The sequence below is a fragment of the Mya arenaria genome, chromosome 9 (genome assembly GCF_026914265.1).
Source record: "Mya arenaria isolate MELC-2E11 chromosome 9, ASM2691426v1".
Taxonomy (NCBI): Eukaryota; Metazoa; Mollusca; class Bivalvia; order Myida; family Myidae; genus Mya; species Mya arenaria.
In genome coordinates, this window is record NC_069130.1 from 25427782 (window position 1) to 25453350 (window position 25569).

A 25569-nucleotide genomic window follows, 5' to 3' on the forward strand; every position below is an offset into this window, starting at 1 on the left:
ACAAAATAGTAATGGAACTGTAATTCCAATTGGAAGCAGTTTTTCAGTTTAACATCATAGCACAATGAGCCTACCTTTATGCAATGATGTGCAATAAAACAGCCTACTGTATCTATGTATAATCGTTAACATGTTCCGAAGTGAAAGAATACTTGCATATGTATTATAACTACAAGAATTTTCGGGATTAAGTTGAACTCTGAGTGCCTGTTTAAAGAAGCATTTTCTTTTTATAGTTTAATTCCAATAATTGGTGGAGAAAAAAATGAACAATTAGTTGCAGGAATTCTCATAAGAAGCACGCGTCATGTTGAAACTCTTTCATTTTCAAATTTTTTGCTGTAATAAATTGGGAAGATCTTTCAGAAACAAACAGAAATAAAGGTGTGAAAAACATTATTTTGATTTATATTTGTTTAGCATAAACAAAATTGTTTTTATTTTAAGTGATTTTGGGTCTTGTTTAATTGGCACACGTTGCTTATGATAAAAATACAAATGTTAAAAGTAAATATGGTTTAATGCGTGCTCAAAAATCTATTTATTCTTTTTGTTTGTTGTGATCATGAAAGTCAATTGAGTTCACCATAATAATGCATTAAAAAAACAAACAAAAACATTTTTTTTTGCATCATTTAGTAATAACCTTCATTGTAAAAACACAATTAATGATATATTCAGCTAAGAGCTATGAAAGCTTCAGTCATTAAAAGGAAAACAAGCCGATTGTTATAGAACAAAACTGATACCAAAGCATGCACATAATAATATTTAAAGTGTGCTCAAGAACTTTATCTTGATCTTTATCTCTAAAATGTAATGTTTATTCGCACGTGCACTTGTTTGTAATATTAAATAGTTTGAAAAAATGAGAATAATATGCCCTACATTCCTTGATTTTGAAGCGAGGGAAAGTAAACATATTTTATTTTTTATTTCTAGAAACAAGTTTTGTGTTTATCCAGGATTCGACTTTTCTTTGAACTTATCCACACTGAACCGAAATACATACTGTTAAAATTTTTGAAAAATTATTTTTGGGGTTTACCTACAAGGAAAATAGGCTGTTTTAGTTTGAAATAAAAGTATAGTTTCAAATAATTAATTCATTTTGTTTTTTGTTTTGACGCTTAACATTAGACCAAAGACGTTAGAATTCCTTGTTATACAATGTCTTTCATATGCCTTAAATATATTTTCGTTATAAGAAATTAATGCTCTGAACACCTTGTTATAATAATTAATTTTCCGAAAATGTTTCATAACTAACATTCTGAGCATTTAAATGTATACTTGGTGACCAACGTGATAACATGTTTTAACATATAAAACACATTTTTCCCTTAAATCGATAAAGTTTAAAATTATTATATTATGTCACTCTTCCAACTGTTTTACTTTTAAATGCCAGGGTTCGTTTCAGTAGTTTTAAATAAACAAGTGCACTTATTCCTCAAGTGCTATAATTTTTAAATGCCTTTTTTCCCCAAAACTTTTCAAAGAACAAAAAATAATCATTTGAGAACTTTTCATCAAGAGTATAAGGCATTATTAAAAAACTTAATATAAAATAATAATAATATATATCCATCAGTAAAAGTTAAAGAATTGTTACAACTCTTGGATACAGCTGTGTACACTACTTGGGATGTGTATACACTTTAAGAATGGCGTGTCGATCAAGAGTCGAATTTTGTTCTCCGACGTTGGTAAAAAACAAATATTTTATTGTTTGAGACCTATAAGCCTCTGATGATTCCTTCCACAACAAAACGAAAGTGGTTTGACAATAACTTATCGACATGCAATTTAATAAGTAAATTATTACCATACATTTTATGACATAATTAAGGTATTTTACAATTATATTTCATATGTTTATTTTTTTTTCACTCAGTTCTTCGTAAATAGAGAAAACAAACATTTTTGGGCTAAAAATTAACGAGCACCTGCAATTTATACTGTACATTCATTTCGCATGACCTTTTTGGTTTTAGAGGAAAAATGTAATCAAACACCTGCAGAATATCGTAATGTTCGAACAGCGTTTGTATGGTTATATATACGATTTTCTTTAATTTTCGATCATATGTTTTAATGAACTGAATATAAATTATATATTCTTATTGTAACATTATCAGATAAATGAACTGCGAAACATAGCAAAATGAACTCGCAATTAATCAACTACAAAGCCAAAAGAAAACGATAAATTGTTAGACCTATACCGTATATATATATATGTATCATCGGTCATATACAAAAAAAACCTATTAAGTCGTAATTGCTATATTGCTGAGTCATGTAACAAAGTTTTGTGATGGTAACGCTTCATCAAAATCAGTTATTTATATATAATGCTGGCACCGTCTACTCACATTTTCACATTTCAATACGTTATCCGGTTTTCATTATTTTGCTGAAATTCATCAAAAGTGCAACACTCGTTTTAAATCATTATGTCCAATAAAATGTGCTTGTAAGTTGCCACAAAGTTTTCCACACTAAATTTTAACCACATTCTATTTCCCGAGCAAACCAAATTATAAATGTTTCAATGAAGCTGAATGAGAAAACTGGAAATATCTGAATGCATCTGCCAAGCATTGATTTTCTATCAGATACCTACACAAGTATTTGGTAACGACAGCATTTCCTATTCCAAGGATAGGGATCTTAAATGTTTAAACAACGAGAAGATGTTTCGAGTTTATTGATAAAGATGCATCCTTAATATTACATTTTAATAACAAACTTAGAAACTTATAAGAAGATGGTTTTGGTAATTTATGTTAAATGCTTCAGCTTGCTTGAAGTGTTGAGTGGGTGCCGAAAAATGTGATTCTACAGTTTATATATATATGATATTGCATAGAGAGCAAGTTATAAAAAGGGACTTACATTAAACAGCTGGTCTAGACGAAGACAACAGTACGTGTGACAGTTTTGGAAATAAACTGTTTCACTGAAACCATCGGTCATTTTGTGAGTGTATGTTAAACTGATCGCTCATTCGATTTTGTTTTCAAATCAATGGCGCTGAACAGACATAGAAAATCAAGCATACGCCATGTGTCATATGTGTCATGAATGCAGGGTGGGGAAAACATAACGAATTGTTTTCCGTCCCAATTATTTTAAAATACAACTTTCAATATGATGTTCCATTACTTTATTACGAATGTGTTGTATGGTCGACGGATAGTACAGCAAAATATGTATATTATAATGAAATCAGATTTTCCGTTTAAGCAAAATCATTATCGTATGTATATAAGTTTACTTATTCCGTTTATTATCTTTTTAAAGTGAAATAATACTTGCATATTTATTATAACTACAATGGTTCCGGATTAAGTTCGGCTCTGCTAGTCTGTTTCAAGTAGCTTTTTTCTTTTATAGTTTAATTCCAAGTGATGAACCTTCAGCTACTTTAAGCTAAATTATGGATTTATGGAAAATATAACCTAATGATAACACTATTATAATCGTGTATTTAATAGCTGAAAACGCAAATATTAAAAGATTGGTAAGTGATAAAATATTTACTGAGATCTACTTTTGTCTCATGGGGTAGAAATACCGTGTTTTCTGCACGCTTCTTTTAAATTAATCTCGATATCCTTCATAATAACCATTGTTTTCGACATTTATTCTTCCTTTTTGGTATATAACATTCGATTTAATTGTGGTAAATCTTATTGTGGAGTAAGAGAGCATATATAAGCATTAACATAATAGTTTTTCAATATGATAGCGTTGGAGTCTTTTGTGAAAGCTGAACACTATACGTTGATGCGAATTTTCAATGCATGATTATGCTTAACTCATAAGACTCTAACGTTAAAAATAAAACATAATGTGATTTGTGGACTATAAAAATAAAAGTAGTGCTGTTTTGGCGAACTTGTGACCACACAGCTATTAATTAAAAAACAAAACATTGATACAGGTAAATATTTTATATCTGTTCTAAAAAAATATGTTTATTGTTTGTATTCATTCTTAGAGTGATATAATTTGTTTGTATTCATTATTAAAGTGATATAATTCAACATAATAATGCATTAAAAACTAAACAAACACACACGTAAACATTTATTGTTTGCAATTTTGAACCTTTAAAACACTATTGATGACTATGACGTTGTTCATTGAGCAAACCCAGCTTTATTCAAACAGCACCGACATACCTATATAATCAGGCAAACCAATAGCCAGGGATGTTTTGTTTTAAAACACACAGCGCCGCATTTTTACATTTATGTAATATTTAATATGAATTTGGAACGACGACAATTCACCTTCAGTCATAAAAAGGATCAGGGCTATTTTTTTTAAACAAAAATCATAAACATACGAGAACCAATAGTAAACGTTATAGTACTATATCATTTCGTGAATTCAGCTTTGTACCAAAGTATGGATGTTTATACACTTAAATAATGAATTGTCGATCAAGAGTCAGAACTATTTGCCCGACGTTGGGAAAGAACCAATACAATATTGTCTGAGGCCCATAAGCCTTTGGTTATATCCTCCACGACCAAAATGCAGATGGTTTTGCCTATAACTGACCGACAAGCCATTCACACAGTAAAATAATAAAACTCAGCATGACTATACATGACATTAGAAAATGAAGTATTAACAATTCTTTTTAACAAAAATATTTAATTTGTTTAATTTGTTTTATAGTCACTTTATTCTTCAATGATAGAAGATCCATGTTCAGGCGAAATGATAACCGAGCACCGGCAATTAGTACTGTGAATTGTATTTCGGAGTGACCTTTCTTGTTTCTAGGCAATATGTAATTTTTGACACCGAACTGTTCATTGGCCATATACAAGTTGACAGATGATCTATACATTGCTAAGCAATGGAACCCTAGTTCATAAAAGTACTCCCTATCGAAACCACGTATTTACATATAATATTGACAATTCCTATTCACATTTTGACATTTACATACGTTATCCGGTTTTTATTGAAATTCATCAAATGCGCACGAGACGTTTTAAAACATAAGGTCTTACAAATGGCGCATGTAGTTTGTCACCGAATGTTCAAGGAAACTTTCCAAACACATTTTATTTTTTGGAAAAAAAACAACAACACACTTATCATGTACGTCTCAATGAAGCTAAACGAGAAAACTTGAAGTATATGAATGCGTCTGCCACGCATTGATTTTCTATCAGATGCCTACACAAGTATATGGTAGTAACAGCATTCTAACTTCTAGGGATTGTATGTTTTAATAAAGCTAAGGTGTTTCAAATTTACCGATTAAGATGCACCATTAATATACATATAAATAACAAATGTAGAATTAAATATTTAAGAAACGTGTTTGCTAATTTCATGAAAGTTTATTGTTTCAGTGGCGTGAAGTGTTCTGTGGGGGCCGCAAAACGTCGTTCTTGAGTCTAGATATCTACTATTGCCTTTGCAGCAAGTTTTAAAAATTGAGTTATATTAAACAGTTGGTCTGGACGTTGACAGTATCGGCAAAAATGTTTCAGTAAAACCATCGGTCATATTGGGAGTGTTTGTTAAGCCTCCGAATGATCGCTGTTCCGGTGATGTTTGCAAAACCAATGGCGCTGAACAGACAAAGAAAAACAAGCATACTCATATGTCATATGTGCCATAAAAGCATTTTTGGGATTACATAACATATAGTTGTGCTTCTTCCGCTGAAGCATCCTTTTTGAGATTCCTAATTAGAAAAATCCCACAATATCATTTCCTCAATAGTTTTAAACACGACTGTCCAATGGCATAAAATTGTATATAACTGTGTGACAAATTCCTTGTCTGGTCGCTTGAAAAAAATGGTAAAGGAACTGTAATTTCTAAACAGCCTACTGTATGCATGCTTACTCGTAAACATGTTCCGTTTACATTTCTCCAGAAGTGAAACAATACTTGCTTATTTATTAAAACTACATCAGTTTTTGGGATTAAGTTCGACTCTGCGTCTGTTTAAAGTAGCATTTTTACAGTCTAATTCCGCTGATTAGTGGAGGAAAGAATAAATAATTAGTTTCAGGAATTCTCTAAAGAAGCATGCGTCATGTTGAAACTCTTTCATTTGTAAATGTGATGCTGTAATAAAATTAAAATACCTTGCAGAAACAAACAGAAATAAAGATGTCTAACAATTTTACAACATTATCTTCATTTATTTGCGTTAAGCATAAACACTGTTGTATTCATTATAAGTGTTTTGGAGTCTTTTGTTAAGTGGCACTCTAAAGGTTGGAAATGTAGCTTATAATAAAATTACACATTTATAATTTTGTACTAAAAAAAGAGAAGTGTTTTTGTTTATTTTGAGCATTAAAGTCAAATGAGTAAAGCATATTAATGCATTAAATATAATCAGAAAAAAACATCATTTTTTTCTACATCTCTTAAAAACTTATTATGTGGCCCTTTTAAACGCAAATGATGACGTATTTAGCGAAGAACTATAAGAGTTCACCTTCAGTCATAAATTGGAACAGGCCGATTGTTATAGAACAAATTGATAACAAATCATGAACACAACCATTTAGTGTGCTGAACGACATAATCTGGAACTTAAACTCTATAACGTTCATGCGCACGTGCACTTGTTTGCAATTTAAAATAGTTTAAAATAATGGAAAAAAAATTAGTGCCGATAATAGGCCATTCATTCCTTGATTTTGAAGCCTGGGAAAGTAAACATATTTTTTCTATAAAAAAACGTTTTTTGGCTATCCAGGATTCGAAATATATATGGTTAAAATGTTAGAATGATGGTATTTTGGTTCTTCCTAGATGGAAAATTGGCTATTTTATTTTGAATAACAGCATGTATGTTCATCTCTCCGATAATGACATAAAGCTTTTGGAGTGGACTACTTTAAATCTGCTGGTGCAAGCATAAAATGCTAACGTGGATTTAATTATCTTTGATTTGTTACCCAGTTTTCATTACTTCGTTGGAATTGCGCAAATGCGCAACACACGTTTTACATATTTGTGTCCAGCACATAGTGCATGCAATTTGCTATATAATGTCCAAGACTATATTTAAAACACCAATTTATTTTTCGAGCAATCCTAATCATGTATGTCGCAAAGAAGTTAAAAAAAAAAAATGAAGTATCTTAATGCGTCTGCCACGCTTTGATTTTCTATCAGGTACCTACACAAATATTTGGTTATAACCGCATTCCCGATTCTAAGGATTATGATCTGATGTTTTAATAAAGCTAAGGTGTTTCTAGATTATCGATAAAGATGCGCCATTTTTATTACATTTTAATAACAAATTTAAAATTAAAGATGTTTGAAACGCATTTCGCCAATTTCATGAATGTTAATAGATACAGCTGGCGTAAAGTGTTGAGTGGTTTGGTGGGGGTGTAAAACATCGTTATACAGTGTATATATACACCATGCTATATGTTGCAAGTTTTAAATATTGGATCCTATCAAACAGTTTGGTCTGGACGAATATAGTGTTCCATGCTATAACATCGGCAATTTCAATAAAAGCAATGGTCAAATTGAGAGTGTATCTAAAGCCACCAAATAATTGCTTTTATTTTTAAAATCAATGGAACTGAACGGACGAAAACAAACGTATAGCATACGATATTACGTTATCATTTGTTTGTTTGTGTCATAAATACCATAAAACCAGTCATGCAAAATTATGAAAAAAAATTGTTCTTCTTGAGCTGAAGCATCTTATGTTGGACCTTGTTAAAATGCCCACAAGATGGTAACCCCAATAGTTTTTTTTTACATCACTATTCACTTGAATGTTCTACAATTAAAGACATATGCGTTGTATGGTCGCTTGTCAAAATGGTGAAATAATTGTACATTATTATGTAATCAGTATTTCAAATTAATATAAAAGCAGAATAAACATGTTATGTTTCTTAGTTTACTAATTCCGTCTATATATTATCAGAAGAGAAAGAATACTTGGCAATGCATATATATTTATCATAACACCAACAGTTTTTGGGATAAAGTTCGACTCTGCGTGTCTGTTTCAAGTAGCATTCTCTTTTGTAGTTTAATTCCAATAATTCGCGCAAAAATGTAATGTTTAATTAATTGCAGTAATTCTCTAAGAAGTACGCGTCATGTGGGAACCCTTACATTTTTTTGCTGTAATAAATAGGGAAGATCTCTCATAAATAAACAGATATGAAGATTTGTAAAAAATAAATACTACATTATACATTTATATATTATATTTTTTTTACGCAAAAACAAAGTTGTATTCAATAAAAGTGGGTTGGAGACTTTTGTTTAAGGGGCACTCTGTAAGTTGGCCAAGTAGCAAATATTTATAAATGTATATTGGTAAATGGTAATATGTTTAATCTGACCTCAAAACTCTAATTTCTGTTTGTTTTGATCATTAAAGTCAAATGAGTTGTACATGAAAATGCATTAGAATAATAAAATAAACCCCATCATTTTTGACTTCATCATTAAATTGATAACCCAAAGACCAGTCAGATGGTTAAGGAACAAAACTGGTACTAAATCATGAACATGAAAGTGTGCTCAAGGACTTAATCTTTAATTTAATCAGTATTATACGACTCAACCCTCAATATAGCTTTCTTAAAAGTGTCTTTTGTAAGAGGACCGTGCACGAGAATTTTGAGTAATCCCACAATGTATTTAGGAAGCCATGATAAAAATCTAATGTGTATCTTTCGGAAAAATGTGACATAAAGATGTTGACTTGGGCGAATTAAGAGCTGCTTGTGCAAATACAAAAACAAACGTTGATGAAATTCTCATATATTGAACTTTAAAAACTAATGTATGAAAGTTGGATTTTATACAATACTGTACAGTATTATACATTTACAAACATTAAAACAGTTTTGATCGGCCGCACGGGACCACTACATTGTTAGACGAAGTCGTTTCTGCTGGACCACTGAAGTTATGTCAAAATAAATATACTGTAAATCATCATATCGGAATATATTTTCAATGATTAACCGACATGTGTAAGGATATAAATGCTAATGGTTACTATTTTATTTGTTGTTTCTGTTGTTGTTTGTTTTGTTGACACATTTTTCTATATGGCGGTAGGTTATGTACAAAGCGTTCACGATGACTAATGCAACAAGTGAACATCAAGTTTAATGAAACACACTTTTATCAAACCATATTACAGATAATACCGTAATAACATTTTCTTACTTCAATGCAATTTAAAGTTTAGACTTCCATACTTATATGTTTAAACTAGCATTTTGCAAATAATGTGTTAACCAACTTAGGTCTCTTATTCAGAGGCTTAAGCTAAGCTAACTATTTTTGTTATACATGTAAATAGCATAACATTGAATTTCTTAAGAGTTTTTGTACTTTAGATGGGAATTATCTTCATGTAAATTACAATAACTTACTCGTTTTTGATTTAACAAAATCCATTTAAAATACATTTTTTTGACTTTTGAAATAAGCTACTTAAGTCTGTAAAGCTTAAGAAGTTTCGAGAAATCGGGGCCAACAGATTGACATGTTTAAAAGTTTAAAACTTGTTACTGAGCTTTTTAATTTTTACTTGTCGACTAACATTAGAATATGTTTTGACGTATAAAACAACACACTCTCTATTTTCCTTGAGTCGATAAAGATAAACCCTATGATGTTATAATGTCAGAAAAGTTTCAGAAAAGGTTATATGCACTTATTCCTCAAGGGCTATAACATATGTTTATTGTAGGCGTTGTATTTATATTGTTGTATAATTAAAAATTGAAATTGATAAAAGGAAACATCGGACTGTAAAGCCAAGCCATTCAAATGGCAATACGAGAATTTATATATTAATATTGGGGCCTTGCAAAATAGTGTTACATGATTAACAAAACACATTTCAGCATCATTCATATGTTTTATAAGTATGTTTACATTTTGAAATTGGATTTGTGGGATTTTCCACCGACACTATGAAAATTACATATATTTGAAAAAATATGACATGACTGGATTCCTTTTTTTCTCACAACCCATCCAACAGTTTAAAAAAAAAAAAAGAATGTCAGCCAATTAGTAATATATTAAATATTTAGAGGATATTAGTTTTTTTTCAGTGTTGGAACGTATACACCACTCATGAATATATGTTTTTCTAAGACATTCGTTAAAAAAACGATCTTTCACTGAAATCAACAAATTTCAGTTTCTTTTATGCTTATTTTTGAAGTTTTATTATATTTTTTTTTCTTTCTAATAACCCCCTTTTTTATAAGGGTGGTTTCTACGCTGCTACCCGTGGGACGCCCCCAACACATAATTATAGCTGATGACGTAGCTTTCAATTCTTTATGTCCGGTTCTAGGACTTTTTGCTCGATGAAATTTTCTTCCAAAAGTTTATTATAAACACGTTTTATTATAAATACACATTTTATGAGCAATAATCATTCCACTTTTATTAAGGCATCGTTGTTCCAAATGATAACAGTTAATGTACGAAAGCACTTTTTATGAAAGAGGACATGAATACATACAGAATTACTAAGCCGCTTTTTATTGAATGAAAATTTGAAAGGTCAAACGTTTTAGCAAAACAAATGCGGATATCCATTGGATTAAACATTGTTATTAGTTTGTTTAATGATACATTGGTATTCAGTCATACGTCAATGGCAGTGAATACATGTCATGAAATATCTGAATGCGTTTGCCACGCATTGATTTTCTATCAGATATCAACACAAGCATTTGACAATGCCCGCATTAGGGATTGAGATCTCATATGTTTAAATAAAGCTAAGGTGTTTCGCAGTTTGTTTATAAAGATGAGCCAATAATCTAACATTTCAAAAACACATTTAAAATAAAAAAAAATGAAATGTGTTTTGCCATATCCATGATCGTAAATTGCTACAGCTGGTGTGAAGTGTTGAGTGGGATGCATACTTTTGGATGTTTTACAAATGTTTAATATTGAGTTCTATCGCACAATTACTCAAGTTTTTCATGTAACAGTATTAGCAATGAACTGTTTCAATAAGATGACTGGTTGTACTCATGCATGTGTTTCATTTCAAGAATATGTTTATGACATATTCTCATTAAAAATTGCTTAATATCAAATCATATGAAAATAAAAAAATGTATTAGAATGCGCTGCTCACAAACTATTAGACCTCAATCATACACGACACAATTAATATTCAAACAAAGAAATAATGTCTACCAACACTATTATATTATTGGCAATGTTTACGCACATTTTAAAATATCAATGCGTTATCTGCCTTTTATCATTTTGCTGAAATTCATCAAACGCCCAAGACATTGTTTTAATCACAATGACCAAGACAAAGGGCATGTTATTGGTAATCATACCTTAAAGCTATTTCTCAAACATATTCTATACTGCTTACACATCTCTCAGTATATGTCCCACTCAGGCTGTAAGAGAACTACTGGAAATGTCTGAATGCGCTTGCTATACAATGATTTTCTATCAGATTCCTACTCAAATATTTGGTAATGATTGAATTGTCTATTTTAGGGATTGCGTTTTTGGCTGTTTAAATAAAAAAAAAAATTAGATTCTGAGGTAAAGGAAATTGATGCTCTATTGAAAGTAAATTAAACAACAAAAATAAATTCACATAAATCCCAATCAAACTGTAAGAGAAATACTGAGAATATCTTTTTGCGCCTGCTTCGATTTGGTATTCTTTTGGATGCCTACACAAATATTTAGTAATAACGGCATTCCAAGGATTGCGTTCTTACCTGCTTTAATAACGCTAAATTTATCGAAAAACAACAACTGATTATTCCATTTATAATACATTTAATAACAGTATAAAAAGAAGATATCAAACGTGTATACCAATTTCATAAATGATATTTCCTACAGCTGGCGTGAAGTGCTAAGTCGAGGCCTTCATCGTTCAAAATATATATTATTGCACTTTATTTAGCAAGTTTTCAGAATCAATGGCACTTCAATAATTAAAGCAAAGTCAATTCGCATAGTTGTTCGTTGTCTTTTAAAGTAGTTCTTTGAATATTTATTATTCACAAAACATATTTGCAGCATCTCAACTTCAACAGTGACTAAAATTATGTTATTGCTATCAAGGGATCGATTTGACACTATAACATAGACGGATGCTACATATTGTTAATTACGAGAGTGACACACGACTCTTGCACCGACCTACTTAATAACCAGCTTGACATGTAACTATCGAACTTTAGAAATACGGACCTATTTCGTTTTTGTTATCATAGTCTCAAAATATGTTTATTTTGTGACATTACATTTACAAAAATGATTGCGTTACTTATTTGCAAAAAAAACCTATCCTATTTCGACATTGACGCCAAGGCTATGACTCTATTTCTACTTTTCCCCAGAAGTGAAAGAATACGTGCATGGCTATTATAACTACGACATGTCGGAAATAAAATTGTATGTGCGTGCTTAATGCAAGTGGTAATTTCTTTTATAGTTCAATTCCATTAATAAGCGCCAAACAGAACAAAAATAGCTGCATGAACTATTTTAGAATTCAGTGTCATTGTTCAACCCCATACCAAACGTTCTGCTGTGATGAATTTTGAAGCTCTTTCAAAAACAAACAAACACACATAAACTTGTGTACCAATTGTACCACAATATCTATACTTACCCACGTTATGCATAGGCAAATTGTTTAAAGAAGGTAGGTTTTGAGTTTTTAATCATATAAATCTGTGGAAAAATACGTTTTAGGTTAGATATATTAACAATCCATGACATATTTTATTCAAAGTCTTGATTGCGTTTGTATTGTCAAAACATTTACAAAAACACCTTCATGCGGATATACAATACCATTGGCCATATAGCCAGACACATTCATATAAAACTAGCAGTGCCGCTGCCTCACCCTAAGATTACAATAGAAACCATATTTTTAATTTGGAACTGGATAATGTTTAACTTTAGTCGTTAACAGGTATACACCCATCGTTATAAGGCAAAATTGGTACCAAATCATGAAGATTATCATTTAGAAGGTATGTTCAAGAACTTATTATCTTACTCCTTTTAAAAGTTTGGTTCTGCGCACGTGCACTTGTTCGCTTATTTAATATAACAGGAATGGATTAAGTGCAGGTAAATGGCCACACTTTCTTTGATTTTGAAATCTAGTAAAGAAAACTGATGTTTTTTTTTTCAAATAAGCAATAGTGGCAAATTTATTACAGTTCTCAGATATTCAATTAGGAACAGCTCGCTGAAAACCTATCGAATTACCATGCACCAACACATTTAGTGCCTAAGGAAATAATATATCTCGTATAAATGTGAGGCAATGATGGTGTTTCGTGTATCTAAGAATATAAGAATATTTTTGATTCATGGGCTATTAAGATCTCAAACCATTCCAGTTCAAAGGATTCTATATTTCGGTATATATGTAATCAATCAATTTCGAAAATTATATAAGCTTAGAATAAATTAAATTCTCTAAAATACAAAAACAAATCAAAATAAATATTTATTTTTGTATTTTGGCAGCATGTTTCGATCACTGAATATTTAAATGGTCATGTTTGTGTTTCGCAAGTTAAGTGAATTAAAAATTGAAAATATTTTTGTCGACACCTTTCGCAATCAGACAGAGGGTTTCTACAAAGCGTTCAGATGGTCTAATGCAAAAAGTTAACATCAAGTTTATCTAAAACTTAAAAACACTTGGAAAACAGTAACACGATAAAAAACTACTTTTTGCAATATAAAGTTTAAACTTGCAGAGAAATAGCTTTACTCGAGTAGGCGACTACTCTGTCAGCAAGTAGTTTGATATGTAAATAAGGGAATTTAAATTAAGTTAGTTTCCTGACATAAAAAATGGGCTGGGAGGGCAAGTTTTAAAAATTAAATTTCGTGTTGGTTTGTATTATATTTTTGTAAGCCGAGCATATTATATATGATATTGGATAATTAGATATGCAATAGCAGGTTTTAAGATAAGTATTTGATAACAAATCTTTGTACTTAGCTAAGAATACTTAAGGACAAATGTTTGTCAAAGACTTTTCATATTATCGTTTTTAGTACCAAGGGAAAATAATTATAATTCTATTTATGTTTTGGCAAGAAATATTTTGAATTATACCAGTTGTAATCAGAGCGCATACGTTATGTATGATAACTAATGGAATTACACAATAGACTCCACAATTTGTTAAATATGAACTTTATGTAAACGTGTTCCAAAGGATACCGCAATACAAACATGAGGCGGCCATTAGACATTTCTACGCGGAAATGAAATGCATAAAGTAAGAAGGACCTTGAATATTAATAAACACAATATACTATGTCTCTGACGGTAATTCGGCATGTTGAAAAGATTTTCATGCATCCATGTCCAAAACAATGACCTAAAACATTAAGTAAAACGTATTATAAATTGTAAATATAATCATGAAAATACTGAATGTTTTATGAATATCTGCAATGAATATTTACATACAAAAGATTCAGATTGTTCACCTTTAAAACATGGTCAGCAAATACACACTAACACAATAACTTTCGGCAAAACAACTACGCAAGATAAGGAAATTGTTTGTTTGTTATTGTTAATAGACACATTATTATTTTATTTTGCATAATTAGCTGTAACCATAAGTAGCATGAAACAAAAACAAACCTTGTTGAACTATTTTGCTTTCAAACATTCTTGAGATGCTTGAAGATTTAGACACATTGAATTGCATTATTTGATAAAGAAACATTCAGTAAATATCCGGGATAATAATTTATTAGATTGCTCTGAACGAAGGAGTAATAAATTTGTAAGGTAACCTTGCTATTGTAAACGTTTAATGCCAGATAACGTAACGGAAGCAGTCAAAATATTTCATATTTGCTGCTTTGTTCTGTTGTTAATAATATTCAAATGTAGAAATTTGGAACGACAACAAGACAAGTTTAAGCGTTCTAACATTATAGAAATTAATATGGGAAATTTTCGATATAATATTTGGTTAGAAGTTTGTTCATGAATGATTTGAACTAAGGAATACTCAGTGTGTAAATTGTTTCCGAAAATGTCCAATATTACTTTAAATCTAACGATTTGTTTATTTCTTGGTACTTATACCGTTGTCCAATGTGTGCAGTTTGAACTTTTGTTTTTTTAGCATGTTAGTTCCCACTTGATGGCCAAAAAAGGTAATATTTATAATAACTTACTTGAAAAAGAAGCATAGCAGCGATAACGACTTCTTAAAATGAAACAGTCGAGTAAACATAAAAAACACGACAAGTTTCTGCATGACTATTAAGGGCTCATTATCAAGCAAATTTTATATAATGCAATACTATACGTTTCCGACAAAACAAAAACTAAACAGAAAAAAAATATCGAGGTGATTAGGTAAGTCATGGGAATAATTTTATATAAATGAATTATTAGAAAATAACAGGGAAAAAAAATATTATAAAGGCCAGAAGTATTCCATGATTTTTTCGAACTCCGGACAGGCAACATCGGTCATAGATCATTCCAAATTACAATGTCACATATCAACAACATTTATAATGTGGAGGTCTTTGTCAAAATCACAAAAGTTTTGAAATTAACACACTTAAGAACAAAGCTCACGCTTTGTCGTAAGTTTATTTTCAAAGCGTGTTGATGTAAGAGGCGTTTTGTCGTTTATTGCTTTATTCGCAAATATAGACAAACACACAGGCCAGGACTAAGCGTGGGGTTTATTACAAAAGAAAATCGATGTTTTCACATCCCTTACGTTCAATGAGTCGATTAAGTTAAACCTTATAATTACTTTCTTCCAAATATTGAATATGAATGTGAATGATAGATTGAAAAGGTTTTAAAAGAAAAAAAAACACATGTTAACTCATGTCATAAGACTATTATCAATAAATGACCATTTCAAAATGATTTTTCCGAACATTTTCAAATAATAACCAGCTCATGTATATAGCTGCTTTCCATTATGTATTCCCTTTTTAAAGGCTTATGGTTCACAGTGTATTATTGTCATTCAAAGGTCAAACTTTTCGCCCGAGATTGGGAAATGGTAAGGGAACATTTGCCCGAGACCTAGATCAAATTCTCTTGACTGTAATTGACCGCCAAGCCTTTAAACCATGTTTTATTACATGTGATCAGAAAGTAATATTTGCTAATATATTTGGTTTTACTTCACACTTACATTCGATCATAAACGTTCTGATTTGCGTCCATTATTATATCCGAAAAACTTTGCTCGTTACCGGCTTCCGAACTGGTGACCGGCTATATACAAAAAAACTTAGGAGAGGTAATTGCTGAAACATGTCAAAATATTTAAAGATAGTAACACTCTTCAAATGTTTAAATAGTTTATATATTTGGCAATGTCAATTCACATGTTTATATATCAATACGTAATTTTTGAAAATGCATTTTTCTTGTGTCTTGTAAAACGTTCCTCTTGCTTGATTTGCCTTTGTGGATTTTGAAGGCGCACCATGAACAATCATTGGATATTCAAAAGTTCTTATTTCAAATAGAGATTTACTTTAAAAAATATACTTATCCGTACACATCTTCGTTATCAAGTTTGAATAAAAAATATCATCATCAAATATAAGTCGAAAGCTTAGAGTAATATTTCGTGTTTACAGTTGTACAAATATATTCCGGAGTAAACATACTAAATAAATATACCATGTGTATCTATTTATTGATGGACAGGCCGTCAACAGTAAAATAGAGTATTAAGTATACAAGACGTAGGATTATTCCAGAAACGAGACATTAACCCTAATGGTTTTGAAAAGTGATATCAGTAACCTCAATATTAAAAAAAAACTGTTCTCATTATGATCACTATTTTGTTTTGTGATATAAACAGTTATTCCAAGGCTAATTGAATCAATAATAACTTGAAAACCTGTCTAAAGTTTGATACATAACATTACCTAACTCTTCTCACGACACCAGCAGTATGTAATATCCATGATATTCAAAGATACATGACGATGATGAGCACGAAGCTAAGAACACTTCAGAGATATGTAGTCAACTGTTAGCCAATTCAAAGATGAAGGATGTTAACATAACCATTACCATGAGCAGCTCGCAAATACGAAATGGCAAACGAATTCGCTTCATCGATAGTAATAGCAATTATCTCATGAACTCCGCTCAGTTCTGCATATAATGAGCGTTAAACAGTCCTACAAACATTCACTTTCCACCATTTTGTTAGAAGTTGCCGCGTTACGTCTTCAGGAAATAAAAATATGTGTATCTGCATATAATGATCGTCAAAACATCCTATGAACCTTCACTATCGACCGTATTGTTAAAAGTGACGCGTTTCGTTTTCGGGAAACTTGTTCAGTACCGTTAAAAAGATAGTAACGTTTATGGTAATTTTGTGCTATGACATTTAACAGTTGTTTTCTTATCATTTGGTGTGAAATTTCTTGTTATTTTGTTCACAAAATGAATTCTGTAACTGCTTACTTGTTTTGCTGCAGTGGCTTCCAATGATTTCAATACACTAAAGTACATAACATATTCAATTGCGCCAGCTATTCCATATATATAAAGTAAATTCAAATCAAATTGAATCCGAAAAATACAAAGGAATAAATAAAAAAAGTATATGATAAATAAACTTTACGAAAGGATGATTTTCTGTTGACCTGCATCACATCTCGTTCGGTGAAATCGAACCTATGCCATAGTTCGTTAAGTGGTACTCAGATAATAATTAGACGATCCGAACTATCAATAGCAAAAATATATTTGCACCATTTTAACTTCTAAATTGTTTCAAGTCATGCTATTGATTTGAAGGTACATATAGTCAGATGCATTGTTGTCAATTCATTCTTTTAGAAAAAGAAAAAAACTAGAAGTCATATTGTCCAAAATTATTTTTCTATTCTAACTGTCTGACACGACTTAGATTTATTCTGTGATTTGCCATACTAAGCAACCCGTCTGGGCTGAATTGCCTCGGTGGATTTAGAAGGTCAATGACCATCAACAATCCAGCTACGGCAGATGGGTATATTACACGTAATATGCAAATGATATATCGAATTTAGAATTTCCTTCTCATTTCAACTGTGTTTTTCAGATATATTGGTTATATTTTATGAACATACTATATGAATGTAGAGTACAATTATATAAAATAGTACAGATTAGAACAGCTTTTGGCGACAACACACCTTAAAAGAATGTTGCTGTCGACAAGGCGATGGTAGATGAAGATGAGCGATAATGGTTTCAGTGTTCACACACGGGGATCGACAACGAAACAAAGGCTATGACAATACCGTTCGTTTCGTTAAAAATGAAAAAAAATACATAGAGTTTATCTTTAACAGTTCGGAAATATATTTGGCTGTGCATGCCTGTTGCAAGTATATTCTTTTTTAAATAACAAATTACCAATAATTAGCACCAAAGAGAATACATAATAAGCTGCAGGAATTATCGTAGAAGCAACGTCATGTGGAAACGCTTAGAATTTCAAAATATTTGCTGTAATAAATTGTTATTATTATGATCTTTTTGAAGCATCAATTAATAAAGATGCGGAACAATTTTACCATATTATCTATATTTATCAACATTAGGAACAAACAAGTTGTATTTAGTTCGAATAAGTTAAAATTCTTTACACAATGTATTACTCAAAAAAATACATCCATGTGCATTAGGATGTTTATAACGACGTGCGAATAACCAGTAGTAAAAACGCACATTATTCCAGCTAAAAGGCCCAAATGTTGCGGTATTTAAGTAATTGCATATAAAATATTTTGGAAAACTATATAATCGTAAGAATTAAAATAAATGCTAAAAAAAACTTAAAATAGCAATGAGTAAGATATACAAAAAAATAATCGGCATCAAGTAACGTACACTAGACCTCCGCATGGCTAGACGAAGTCTTTACAACTGCAACACACGTTATGTACAAGTATAAACACACTTCATTCACAGTTACATCGGAATTATCCACCTTGCACCGAAAACTGTCAAGATTATGATGTCTATGTTTGTGATTAACAGGATCGCTTGAAGTAAGGTCTATACAAATATCAATGCACATCGACTACGGATATATTCGTAACTGTTACAGTTACTTTTTCAATATTATTAAATTTTTCAGATTGTTTTCCTTAAAAGCGTGGTAAGCAAAATAACAAACACTTACACCATATTTGGTTAAAAAAATCGCAAGATCAGATAATTGTTTGATAACGGTTTTCCAAACACACACTTTTATTTTATTTTTCACGTAATTTGTTTTTATTATTATATTTTTATTATAATTATTTGTTACCATAAGTTACATTGAACTTAAACAAACCTTGCGATAATCTTGTCTTGTATGTATCAGACGAAGTTTATTGTTAAATAGTTCGTTTATTATGAAGGAAAAGTTTAGACCAACATCTTTTAATTCGCTTTCATACGTTTTCACGTTAAAGGGGCTAGGCACCAGATGGTCCCAAAATCGGCAAATACATTATCTCAACAAAAGCGCCTAGAATTGTCAATACGAGCTAATGTGAGCCCTTTAATATTTTTATTTTCATCTTGGTGAAAAAGGTAATATTTAATGGCAAACATGAATATTCGTCGGCATCCTTTCAACAACAAAATCTCTTTGTTTGTATTATGTTTTCGACTTTGAACTTTTCCAGATTCTTCTAGTAGCTCACTCAAGGTAGAATTATACTTACGAAAACGATTTGTTTTATTGACACATTCTGGTAAAAATAAAAAAGTATAACAAGTAAGTGCTTGACTATTAAAGGCCATTTAATTAGCTGACTTAATACATTGACATTAAACAATCTTTCGAAAAAGATAACAAAAACAACAAGCCAGTTGATAAGGTAAATTCATGAAATTTGTATTCAAATTTATATTGAATAAAAGATACACACCTTTTTAGATTCTTTCTTAGATCACTAAGGGCATGATCATGCCTGAGGCAACTCTGTGCAAAATTATAATGACGCAATTCACGTATGTACATATAATATGTCTACTCACATTTTTACATATCAATCTATTTTCTGGCTTACATCATTTCCCTGAAATTCCTTAAACATTCTACATACTTTCTGAATCATGATTTCCAATAAAGAGTGCATGTTATAGGCAACAACTCTTTCAAGTTCTCTTACAAACTCATTTAACTTCATTAACTAAGTCCCAATTAATCTGTTAGGGAAATACTGGGAATATCTGATTACGCCTACCACGAATTGGTTTTCTATCTAATGCCTACACAAATATTTGGCGCTTTTCGCTTTTCTTATTGGAGGGATGGTGCTTTACGTGCTTTAAAAACTCTCAAGGCGTTTCTCATTTGATCGAAAAAAAATGTATCATTAATTATTCGTTTAAATAACTAAAATGAAATTAAAAAACAAACAAACACTGAACACCCTTTCAATATCATGAATGTTAATCCTAACAGATGGAGTGAAGTGTTGAGTGCAGGCAGCAACATGTTCTACAGTTCGTGAAAATACTTACCTGTACTTTTTGATTCTTTTATATTACTTTGTAAATTACAATTATTCTATCCGTGTGAACAGGTTGTACGGTTGTTGACAGTGCTCTTTTTACAAGTATCGTAAATGACAGGATTTAAGGTATGCTGCAAAACGTAGGATGTAACTGTTACCTCCGACTGATTTCCTTTCGATTAGGATTTTAAGATCAATGGAAATTGCGAGGGTAAAACAAAAGCAAACGCATAGATGTCACTTTACATTTTTGTCTTATATATGCCATGTGCCTCATACGCATTGTGGTTAAGCATAATATATTGTCGTCTAACTCTCCTTGTTTCGCTTAAGCAATGTGTACGATGTCATACAATTCATCAGATCAATGACAAGGCATACGATTATTCGAGAAATTTTGTTAGCCCTATAAAGTAACAATTTCTAGTCTAAAATGGTGCATTTTGGGCGTATTAATTTTTTCTTCCATATTGAAATAAAAAGTATATTTTTATTCGTAAAGTGTGTGGGGGTGGGGTGGCGGTGGGAGGCGCTATTGGCATGTTGCAGAAATCGATGTTAGAGAAGGTATTACTTATAGGCACTTCTCTTTGGAACATGCCTCCATCCTGAAACCAAAACTGATATGGCTACGAATTCGAGCATTTTGGTGTTTTAAAAACTTTTTCCCTGTCATATACACAAGGATATTATCCTCTACGATGATTAAACTTAACTAACTGGTCAATTAGGGGCAGGGTGGTTGTTGTTCCTACGTGTCCCTCTCCCGATAAATCCACCACTCAAAGACAAGACTTATAGTAGCTTTAGCAACTGACAATGGAAGAATCAGCCTACAAGAGCGAATACATTAAGCTGATGTATTAGATGTATTCTTTGAGACAGAATTATTTGTGTCACATAAAATTTAGTAGTAAAATTATACAACAATTTAGAATGTTAATAATAGACCTAATGCTTATTCAGTATTGGGTTGTCTGTTAGACCTCCTTTTGCAAACTGTGTCATTAAGTTTTTATACATTGCTTTCTTGATCACAAATAGCGTTTTATCATGTTTGTTCTATTAACCGAAGTATTACCTTTTTAATTAATTTAAATCCATTTATCTACAATGGTAATTCTATTGAATAGAAGACTTTGTGCATAATTCAACTATTACAATCAACTTATATATCATTTATCTTGAACTGTGGCCTATTCCGTCCAAAATCTTTTCCTTGCAATTTAAAAAAAATCATGAGCACGAAAAATATAAAAGAAAATACACGTGGATAAAAGGAAAGTTTTATCTAGATTTTAACACTGTGTTATGGATATGGTGAAAGGTACAATCATCACCAGATATTCAGATATTCTATTGTAAAGGGTACTCTTTTTGCATAACATATACATACGGTACTGTTTTTCAAGTCATTACATAGATCAAGAATCGCAATTTTTCAATTCAACTGCTGCACTTCTCTGTAACCTTGATAATACGAGAGTATTCCGTTGGTTAAATTTTACATTTAGAAAGTACACCATATCTGATTGTAAATATAACCAGCATTAATACAAAGGGTTAATGGAAGATCCATGTGTGTGATGCTTGAACTTCAAATTGTGTGGGATATAGATTGGGTGAGGACAAAATTAAAAGTAGATCTCATTAATATACTGTTATCTTGGCCAAGATATCTGTAAATGCCATTAATCGCACATGGTATCTACCGTGAATTGCGTCCATTAATTATTTTTATTTATCTTCCGGACAAAACTGCTCAGATGAATGATTACAATAACACTCAAATATTGTAAGCTTTGGTAATAATATGATATATATTTCCCCCTTCATAGAACGGAGTTTCATAACAATGATATGTTACCTTTGATAACAACTTAAACGAAAATGTAATGGGTCTGCTTCATGTGTAACTGGGTCAGACATCTTTGTTTTATAAATGTGAGCAAAGAGCTAATGGTAAAACAGTATTGAAATTTCAAAAGAAGAGCACTGATAGTATTCTAAATGCACATTTTTATGTGACATAAAAACTATTCGCGCAAATAAAACGTTACACCATTGGTACCGATGAATAAATTATTATTGGTTAAATATTACACAAGTCTGCATAAATTAGTATGTGCCTGTAACTGTTTGTGTCAGTTAATTAAGTATGTAAAATACATCAATACATTTTTTAAATGGAAGGAGATGCAAGGAGTTTGTTTTCTATCATAGTAAAATTTCAACAAATAGCGCAATAAAGTTTATCTGTTGTAAGAACTATTTTAGAAGCACCTATTATATGTGAATCCTTTGCTTTTTAAACGTTTTACAATAATAAATTTGAATATTCTTTCCGAAACAAAAATCAATGAAGAGAACAACAATTTTACCACAATATCTATATTTATCTACTTTAACTGTGAAAGTGTTGTTTTTGACATGAGTGGTTTTGATAGGTTTAAAGCATGCATTTCTTATATGAACATTTTGATATCTTAAAATATGGCATCATTAGTTATAGACAAAATGTTGGTGGTTTAGGATTTTCCTTCTACCAATATGGTCGAAATTGACTGGGGCTTAACCAATTGTAACCGCTTAAAATATTTGAGTTAAAAGACAAAAAAGGTAGTGGGGTTTTAAAACAAAACAAATAGATGTTTTTTTTTAAGATGCATATTTACATTATGTCAGAAAAGTTAAATTTATAATTTATTCATCCAGTTATTTTATGATACCAAAATGCTCAATTTAGATAGTTTTAAGATAAACAGGCATCATATTCACCGCTAAAGATTTATTGTTATTAAGTTCTCAATTCATATTGTATTTGATTTCTTTTCCAACCTTTCGCTATGCAAGATAAAATCGTTAAAGAACTCCTCATCATGAGTATACATGCATACAGCTTATTGATATAATATATATATAGTCTAAAAAAATGTTTCCTGTAGGTTTGAGGTATTTACATTGATTTCAATTTTGATATATTACTCTTCCTATAAAGAACACGAAAAATACAACAACAAATCATAGAACTATTTGTTTAAGTTAGACTAAGAAAAAAGTGAAAAGACAATAAAACAATGTTTTCAAAGTAATTTGTGAAAACAGATTTTGTATTATCATTTGGAATAGGGGCCAAATGTTGGTCCGAAACAGGTACGATAAGTAAACACAATATCCTAGATTATTCTAATTATTTGGTAAAAGTAGAAAAATGCCAGTGACAAAGAAGCGTATGAATTTCACGTATTCGTATCCCGTAATATGTACATATAATATTTGCAATGTTCACTTACATCTTTACGTATCAAAACATTTTCAGGCTTTCATCAATTCGCTGAAATTCCTTAAACATCCAACACACTTTTTAAATCATGATTTTCAATACATAGTGCATGTCGAACCGCAATACTTTAAAGTCCCTTTTTAAACACATTCTTCTTTATCATCTAAGTCCCAATCAATCTGTAACGGAACTACTGGGAATATCTGAATGCGCCTACCACGCATTGATTAATCTATCAAATGCCTACACAAATATTTGGCAATGACCGAATTGCTAATTGGTTAGATTGGGATTTTACGTGCTTTTTAACACTCAAGGCGTTTCTATTTTATCGAAAAAAATGTAAGATTAATAATATATTTTAATATCCAAAATGAAATTAAAACAAAATCAAATTAAGAACATCCTTCCCATTTCATGAATGTTAAACCCAACAGATGAAGCGAAGTGATGAGTATCAAGGCATCAATGAGTTATTGCACTTAATACTGTCCACTTACAGTCATTAAAAGAAACACATGAATTCTTATAGAGCAAAGCTGATACCAAATCATGAGCATTATAGTTGTAAAAGTATGCTTAATTACCTTATGGACTTACTTACCCTTAATATTGGTTCTGCACACGTGCACTTATTCACTAATTTAATATATTGAGATAATTTTACATGCAGGTAATTGGCCACATTTTCTTTGATTTTGAAAGCTGGTAAAGTAAACACATGATTTCAATTTCATGCAACAAGTATAAGAAGCAAATATTGTTGGAATTTACAGATATTGATCAGCTTGGTGAAAGCAGGATATCTAGCTACCATAAGTCAACGGATTTACTGCCTTTGGAAATAATCTGTCATGTTTTAATGTGACAATTTGATGGTGATCTGTGTATCCATGGTGACTAAAATGAATGGAACTGCAATAGCTATATCAGCCTTAACACCTTTTAATGGGAAACACTGCGGTATTAAAGTAATCATTGTGAAGTAATAGTAAATGTTATTTCATACTTTTTCTATATATGTCCATTTGTAGAAATTTGAAAGTTGGAACGCAAGCGAATTAACTATATTGTTTCATTTTCAAGAAAACTTTGAGCATATTATTTCCTATTTGGCGACCAAAATAGTAATAATTTATTGGAAGACATGAACATCCATCGACAACATAAACTGTTTGTTTGCTTGATGTCAACGATTCTATACTTGTTAACACAATAAAAACACATTTTTTTTAGATTCTTCTTATATCACACTTAAATTTAGAATTATACAAGTGACGTCGACGTCGACGTGCATAAATTATACAGTCGATGAAATTTGTGGAGAACTACGTGTTTGTGCACGACTATTCAAGGCCCATTTATCAACTGATTTCACGGCGAAAAGAATTCGAACTTTGATATTCTTGATCTGAAATCACGGATCTCACAGATCACGTAGTAAGTTCAAAGTTACCCATAATTTACAGTTATAATTGGAGCGGCTCTGACAACGTAACTTCTTAACAATAAAATAGTTCTTGTGTATGTTATAGTTATAGCGAACGCACTTTTAGAACAAAGGAAACATTGTTCGACGGTTGATGTCTCCAGCTAGTAAGTAAATGTGAATCCGTTCAAAAGGGGTCAGTATTCAAACTGTTGTTTATTTCCTTATTCGTTGATATAAACAAACACACAGGCCAACTCAGAGAATGCCGTTT

General features: G+C 31.0%; 1 protein-coding gene across 4 annotated transcripts in view; it reads right to left on the reverse strand.

The window, feature by feature from the left end:
- The window catches only part of LOC128203501 (transmembrane protein 26-like), a 78165-nt gene that overhangs the window by 24238 nt on the left and 28358 nt on the right, over positions 1 to 25569 (reverse strand). The window contains exon 1 of one of the 4 annotated variants that reach the window (XM_052904937.1): positions 23877 to 23970. The exons of 1 other annotated variant lie outside the window; for it this stretch is intronic. The gene's annotated coding sequence lies outside the window, so the exon portion shown is untranslated. Of the gene's footprint in view, positions 1 to 2378; positions 2517 to 23876; positions 23971 to 25569 lie in introns of those variants that run through there. 2 more of the 4 variants (XM_052904935.1, XM_052904938.1) reach the window with 2 other exon arrangements.